We start from the raw sequence: 8,315 nt of genomic DNA, 5'->3' as shown, positions 1-8,315 counted from the left end.
CTCCTCTGCATTCATTCAATCAGCAGACCCTGGATGCTGAGCACCCCCTGGGTGCTGGGCAGGGACCCAGAGGTGGGAACAAGACAGCCCGTCTTCCCACAAGCCATATTCTAGTGGTGGGCGCAGACATGGGTGAGGTGTGTACCCCCATCTCATCTCCTCCTTCTGGAACCAGAAAGTCACAGGATGATTTTCTTTTTTTTTTTGGTTTTTCTCCGGTACCGGGAACCAAACTCATGACCTTGCGCTTGCCAGGCAGGCGCTTTTGCCGCTAAGCTAAATCCCCAGCCCCCCACAGGATGATTTTCTATGTAACAATCCACACTGGGCATTGAGTTTTCACTCTAGGCCTGGTAGCCTGCGGTTGTCCAGAGCCAGGACTATGGCTGGAGTGAGTCCTCATGTAATAGGTTCTTGGAGGTGGGTTCCATTGTGTAATAGTTAGCACTCTGGACTCTGAATAGGCTCTTGGCATAGAGTGGGTGCACAGCAAATGCCTGTTGAGTGGCGTGTGAGCTGCCCACAGAACTCAGGAACCCACAACGGAGGGTCCCACGGGAGGGCCGAGGAACTCATGGGCAGGAATGAGCTTACCCAAGGGGCACTCCCAGCCCCATATTAGCTCCCACTGGGACCCAGGCTGCCCAGAAGCATGCACAGAGCAGGACAGCACCGCAATTTCCCAAAGCTCAGAAGGTTGGCCTCCTTGCCCTGGGCACCCACACCTTGGGGTTTGTACCCACAGTGATGACCAGTGCTTCCTTCTACTGAAAGTGCGTGCCTACTGGCCTCACCATGTGAGAGCTGCAGGACAGCTGGCTTCCAGGCACGCTGTTTCCAGGCTGGGCAGGAGCCCCCCACCCCCGTTCCAGGACTATGAGGACATCCTGGTGGCTGTTGTCCTCTTGGGTGTGTTTATATTCCACTCCTGGGGGCTGCAGAGGACAATGACCAAGGGTGCCCTGGCCTGTCCCATGTCCTCTAACACAACCAGGCCAGGGGTCTGGCAACAGCCGTGAGACTCATGCGACCATGCACTACAAACAAAATAAAACAGATAAAAGCAACTCAAGCCCAGACAGGACCATCTTTTGAATGTAGGAGCCTGATTCTTATACTCTTAAAATTAATAATCATAAAAATATCAGCTATATTTTCAACTGTATGTACATTTTTAGGTATGATCTCATTTAATGCTTTTTAATATATTTTGTATCAAGGTAAAATAATATTGAGCCCTCAAAATTTACATTAGCCATTTTAAAGCACACAATTCAGAGGCATTTAGCACATTCATAGTGTGCAACCATTGATCTAATTGCAGAGCATTTTCTCCACCCCAAAAGGAAACCTCATGCCTGATAAGCAGGCACTCTCCATCCTGCCCTCCTGCACAAAAAGGCCTCTTGCCTCTGTGGATTTCCTTCTTCTGGTCATATTCTATACCTGGAATGGTCCTTTGTTGCTAGATACCTTCATTAATATGTTTTCAAGGACTATCCATGTTGAAGCATGTAACAATGCTCCATTCCTTCTTATGGCTGAATAATATTCCATTTGCTGACCTCTGGACATTGGATTTGCTTTCTGCTTTCCCAAATCTTCTAACCAGCCCCAGGTGCCTCAGTTGGCCCTGCTTTGTAGATTACAGTGAAGCAGAGAGATGTTAAACAACAGGCTCCAGGTCACACAGGGATCAAAAAGCTTTTATTAAAAGCAGCTGAGACCTGGACCCCTAATTCTCTTGGGAAGAGTCCATCCTAGGATCTGGAGGATGGTTGTAATGGTTCCTCTCAGAAATCTGGAGTCAGTCTCTGGAGGGACAGCCCGAGGGACAGCTTTGTTGTTATTATGTTGGGGGGGGGGAACAGCATGGCATGCCATGTCATTCTGATATAGGGATGATATGATGACTTCCAAATAATATAAGGGAAATACTATAACTCTCAAGTGGCTAGATGTTTGATATGCTCAGTTTGTGTTCCCAAAAATCAAAGAATGAATTCTAAGGCGCAAAGGAGGTCAAGAGTAGGAAATATTTTTGGGGGGAAAGATACCTTCTGCCTCAGAGAGAGAAGGGGGCCCAGATAGTGGGTTGCCCCTGAGCCCACTTATCAAAGGAAGGTTTATAGAACAAAATCACAAAGAAGGTACAAAATCATGAGGTGGGTACAAGGTGGGACAAAACTACGATCAACCAATAAGATTACAAGTAGAGTCACTTGGGTAATATTGATTCATTGGGGAAGCAAGTCACATAGCAAGTGTGCCTGGAAAGAACAAGGACTTTTGCTGGAAGGAATGGGTCAAAGAAAAAAGACTTTTCCTGGGAAGGAAAGATAAAGGTCTTTGTCCCTCCGCCCAAGTGATTGATACCAATTAGAATATCAGTTATTACCATTTATTCCTGGGGAAGTAGGTGTATTCACTCCATCTTTGTCTTGAAGCCTGGCCACCAACAAATGCACCTCCACCCAGTTATAATGTGTTCTCATCGTCTGCACTGACTCCTTCAAGGATCTAGCCCTGTGTGACTGCCTATAATATTTCTACCTAACTTAGCTGTCTATAAACGCCGCACCACTGCTCCGCTGAAAATGTAGTTCTCAGTGATCCTAAACCTGGCACCAGTAAGGGACTAAAATAGGGCAAAGTTTAGTATAATAAAGGCCTGTTGTTTGGGGGAAAAGATGGAAAAGAAAGAGGATAGACAGCTGCCATGAGGTGGTAGAGGGCTTCAGACCTGAAAACCCTGGAGTGCTTATTGCGAGCTCCTTTTATGATTGGGGACTAGTGTCATTCCCTCACCCGTGGGCACGTGTCTCTATCTGATCTGTTCCTATGACAGCCTTTGATCCTACCTAGGCCTTCTGGCCATCTGGTTTCTCTCTGTCCTTTTGCAATGAATAAGAAGGAGGATCTACTAGGAAGGCTGCTTACTTAATGATTAGGTAAAGGGGACATGGGGGCTGGGGATATAGCTCAGTGGCACCGTGCCTACTTGGTCAAGGGGACATGTGTACATGTGTGTATCTGACTTAACATACTGATGTTAAAGTGAGAACATACATACATGTGTATACGTGTAGGTGTGTGTGCGTGTGTGTCTTATGTGCTCTATAAGAATCCTTAGTGGCTGTCTCTTATCACCCCTGCACTCCGTCAGGTAGGTGAGGGGAGCTGGCTTTCCTGGTAATTGTGTTGCCTGGGTCTTTTCCCAAGTCTAGCTAGCTTTTCCTTCCTTTGTCTTTCTAGTTACCCTAACTGCAGAGTCTACCTGTGAAGGCAGAAACTGCTTTTAGTAAGTGTCTTTATTGATCTTACTAAGGCTCAATGAGGCCCTTGTCTTATCTTCCCCTACCTACAGGGTCTCCTGGTCCTACATTGTGCTTTGAATATGTTTTGGCTCCCCAAAACTCATGTTGGGTGAGATGTTAACGGGGAGGAAACTTAGTCCAACCAATGTGTCTAAAGTGGAGCTCTAGAGAGATGATGAAAATTAGTTAAAGAGTGGAGCCTCCACCATTGAATCCTGGTGGTTTTAGCAGAGGAAGTGACTTCAGTGAACTTTGTAACATTTAAGTGATGGATTTGTATAATATCTATATGTCAATTAAATATATAGATTAAAGGGAGAAAGATCAGACTGACAGACACATGCCCACACCTGCACACACACACACACACACACACACACACATTCCCTCTCTCTTACCACACAGTGGCCTGTACTGCAAGGCCATTGCCAGATGCAGACCCCTGTCCTCAGACCAGAGAGTGCACCAAAATTAGCTGATGCTCATGCCTCAGCAGTCTGTGGTACTGTGTTCTTAACAATGGAAAATGGGCACATAGCAACCTCTGTGTTGTCAGCCAGGCAGGACAGGAAGTCCTCCCTCCTAGAGGCCAGGAGTGCCCTGTCCTTCAGCTGGAAGAAGGGGAGGAGCTGTGGCCTCCTGTTTGCTTCCAGGCTGAGGGAAGGGCAGGGATTCCAGAGCTGGGTCAATGACCTGGAGAAATACAAGCTCAGGACAGAGTTCTGGCCAGCACTGCAGCTCAAACCGAGACACGGTCTCAGGCTTAGAGTTGCTCAAGTACCCAGAGGCAGCATCTCCCAGGTCCTGGAGCTCTGGGGGAGCCTGGTCTACTAGAAGAGTTGAGTGTTAAATTCTCAGGATTTTGAAAGCTGATTATTGAACACAGCTCTTACTAAAAATTAAATTATACACATTAAAATGACTGGACTGTATTAAAAATAAAGATAATAGTCAACACTTAGCTCTTTCCAATTATTTTGCTGTAGTTTATTACTCTCAATGTTCATAAGGTTGTTGACATCTGCTGCATCTAAGTATAGAGTGCAAATGGCTATATAATGGCCTGCCCCTGTTCACCCTGTAGCAACTCTGCATCACCGGCCATCACATCGGTATGTTGAAATTTACCCCTGAGAAACTGACAAAGAGTACAAATCAGGCTTCTTTCCCCTCTCCCAGGAGCTGTTATTAACCTTTTATCAGCACACCACTGATGAGGAGTTCCCCACACCAGATTTTAGCAACCTTCTGCCCTGCTTTGCTCCACTCATTAGCACAGGCTTCTTCCTCTCTCTCTGCCTACAGGAAGTATCCCTGATTTCTTTACTTGGACTTCTAAAATTCTTCCTCTTTTGTCTATGTGCATATAGTTGAACTTGCATCTGCTATTTCCCCCAATCTGTGAATTTTTTTCCTTAGTTACACTTACAAAATGTGTTACAAATATAATTCATCTTCATTTATGGAAAAAAATTGAGATTAACAAAGTACAGAAAAACTGATAATACCAAAGATCCCACCCACCTCTCTAGCGATGGTTACCACTTACACTTATGTTTGTGTACCTTCAAACACTTTGCCTTGTACCCGTGTGATGATTATTTTTCCATGGGATTGTACTATTACAGACAGCTAAGTTAGGTAGAAATATTAAAGGCAGTCAGACAGGCTACACCCTTGAATAAGTCAGTACAGAAGATAAAAACACATTACAACTGTGGCTGGAGGCACATTTGGTAAAGGCCAGGCCTCAAGATAAAGACGGAATGACTACACACGTACATACTTCCCTGAGGGATAAACAGTAGTGATCAACATTCTAAATAGACAGTAGTCTCCTGGATGGGTGACCAAGACCTCCTGACCCAGCCCTTCCAGGAAAGGTCCTTGTTTTTTCCATGTACCTTTGCTACGTGACTTGCTTCCTCATTGGCTCAATATTACTTAAGCAACTATACTTGTAATCTTATTGGCTGTCCATAGTTTTGTCCCATTTTATACCCACCTCATGATTTTGTACTTACCTAATGATTTTGCTCTATAAAATTTCCTTTGAGAGGTGGGCTTGTGGGCAGCTCACTTCCTGGGTCCCCTCCTGTTCCTCTCAGACAGCAATTGTCTTTCCCTCAATAAGTATGTCCTACTCTTCTGCTCTACAGTCACTAAGCACATCTTTCATTATAGTCACCATCTCTGTAGTTATCTCAGAAATTATTTCTGATTTGATTTTTTCTGGATCCTCATTCATCTGCCTTGTTACTTCCACTGTTACACCTTCAGGGAGTCCAGGTGGGTGCCTTTTGGATTGTTCCACCTCATTGCCCCCTGGGTTGGCCTTTGGTGAGCTGGAAGTCTGCAGTTGCATCTTATTCAAGTGTCTTCTCATTTTCTATTTTTTTAGTTTAATAACTTGTTTGGTGTTTGTAAATTGTTTATGGGGAATAGTATTATTGCTAGTATGTAGAACCTTTAGGAAATGACTTCTTCTCAGACTATCTTCCAGGTGTAGCTGACTCTTGGGTTTTGAATCTATTGCAAGATCGTACCTCTTTAGTTTACTGGGGATGAGAAGTTGCTGCCTACTTGGCCCAGCCCCTGGTTCTTTGGCACTGGCCTATAGTATTTTTTATGGCCCATAGGTAATCTCAGTCTTGGTATATGAGGAAGAACAACTGATTAGAACAATTATGTCACCTTTTCTAAAGTGGTACTATCAGCAATAACAATAGCATCAAACACAGCCTAGACAATAACAAACAGAGGTACCTATTAATTTGGCACCTTTAATTGTATTAACTAGATTTGTGGTTTTATAACAAAATGTAAAATGAATCAGAAAATTGTATGCAGTAAATAAGCCCTCAGTGTAATGAATTTACCCTCAAGGGAGAAAATTTGAAAGGGGTTAGGGGGAAAAATAGGGAAATAGAAGAAGAGGAAGAGATTAGAAGCAAGACTGGAGGACAAAGGAAGATTCTGCAAACGCTGAGAAACTAGTGAAGAAGACAACAGAGAAAGAGAGAAGAAAGAAATAAAAATAAGAACAGAACAGAACAATGAAAACTAGAAACTGTGTTCACACTCGTATTAAAACAAGAACAAACAATCAAGAAAATACAAAACAAAACAAAAACAACAAAAGAGAGAGAGAAAAAAAGAAGAAAAACAATACCCACTTCAAGGCCTGTCTCCGCTGTCACTGGTAGACAACGTGTACATACAGAGTTGAGATCTGAGTTGATTAATCCCAACAAGCCAGTCATCGCTTTACTGAAGTTCAGGGTGGTTTCTGGATGTGAGGCTAAAGCCAGATTTGTTCAACCTGCAGCAGCTCATGTGCCTTTTGCCAGCTTGAACTCCGCACCCTGACCCTGTCACTGGGAGCCTCTAGATGGAGCCAGTTCACAGCTTTTCTGAGTTCTGAGCTCAGTTGGCTCCTCTCCAAGAAGGCTACTAGCCAATCACCCTCTCCTGGGGGACATCTGAACCTGAATAACTCACCAGCCACTGCAGTCTACTGTGTCTGCTGCTCCATTCCATTGGTTCATTTCTCTGTGGAGGCCTCTGGGGGCTCACCAGCAGTCACCGTGTGTTCCCAGCTTTGAGCTGCCCCTCCCGTGCAGTGAGTCTGGGTTTAGGGAGAAGGTATCATCTGCCATCTCCTTCTTCATTGAAGTCTGTCCTTGCTCTCCCTATTCTTCAATTCTTGCTTCAGATCCTTCCTGGGCCCCTGGGGCCCATTTTTCTCCTTCTTCTCATCCTTATCTTGCTATATTCCAATGTCTGGACACCAAATCTAGCAGAGGCTCTTCCTCTGATGCTCACCACACCACCATCTTCCTGGAAGTCCAATATTTCCTACTTTTAACCTCATTTTTCCTTAGAATTCATTCTTTGATTTTGAAAAATGATATGCTGAACACAAACTCAGTATATCAGAAATCTGGCAGGTTGGAAGTTATAATATTTCCCCTATCTAGTTTGGAGGTCCTATATCATTCCTATATTAATATTTTACAAGTCCTTGTATAAGTGCCTTTTTACTTACCACATTGTGACAATCCTTCTGTATAAATAAGTACATTTACACAAGGTTTTTGTTTAATAATTGGTATAGCACCTGCTTATTGGCTACATAATGACTCATTGAACTAAACCACAAACTTCAACATTTACATTATTTCTAACAGTTTGCCACTGAATATCCCTGCATTGAATGGTTTTGTATGCTCCCTGTGCATACAGTCTTGATGACTTCCTTAAGATAAACTGCCAGGAGACAACTTTGCTGGGTAAGCAACATATACGGCTTTTGGCTCCATGCTTTATTTGTGTGGGTAAACACATACAAACATCTTTTATAAAAATGTGCTTATGCTACAAATCTTGTTCTATACCCTGTTATTTTAAAATTATAAGCAGGACCAAGATGGCAGAGTGGTAAGCAGCAGAGAAAGAGCCTCTCTGAGAGTTACCATCCAGACACTGGAATATAGCAATGTGAAGAAGACAAGCAGGAGGCAAGTGGGTCTCCTGGACCCAGGAAGGATCTCAAACATGAATTGAAGCCCATGGATAGAGTGACGAAAGTAACTAACAAAGAAGGAGGTAGCCAGTGGTGCCTTCTCCCTGAGGTAGGACTCACTGCTCTAGAGGAGCAGTTCAAACCTGTGGACACACAGTGATTGCTGGTGACCTCAGAGACCTCCATGGAGAGACACAGCAGTTGAGGGGAGCAGTGGGCATAAAGGACTACACTAGCTGGCAGTGAGTGCTGAGGGCTCAGTTATCCCTCGTGAGACAGCAGTTGGCCAGGAGCCATCTTGGAGAGGGGCCAGATGAGCTCAGAACTCAGAGCGGCTTCTAGCTTCACCTAGTGGCTCCCAGCTGGGCTCAGGCCCACAGAAGGTGCACTGATGGCTGCAGGCCAAATGAGTCTGGTCTTGGCCAGAAAGTGCAGGCTCAGTGAGATTATCCACTACCCCACCAGAGTTACTG

This window comes from Chinchilla lanigera, unplaced genomic scaffold, assembly GCF_000276665.1.
Source record: "Chinchilla lanigera isolate Chin_1 unplaced genomic scaffold, ChiLan1.0 scaffold00032, whole genome shotgun sequence".
NCBI lineage: Eukaryota > Metazoa > Chordata > Mammalia > Rodentia > Chinchillidae > Chinchilla > Chinchilla lanigera.
This window is presented reverse-complemented; position numbering follows the sequence as displayed.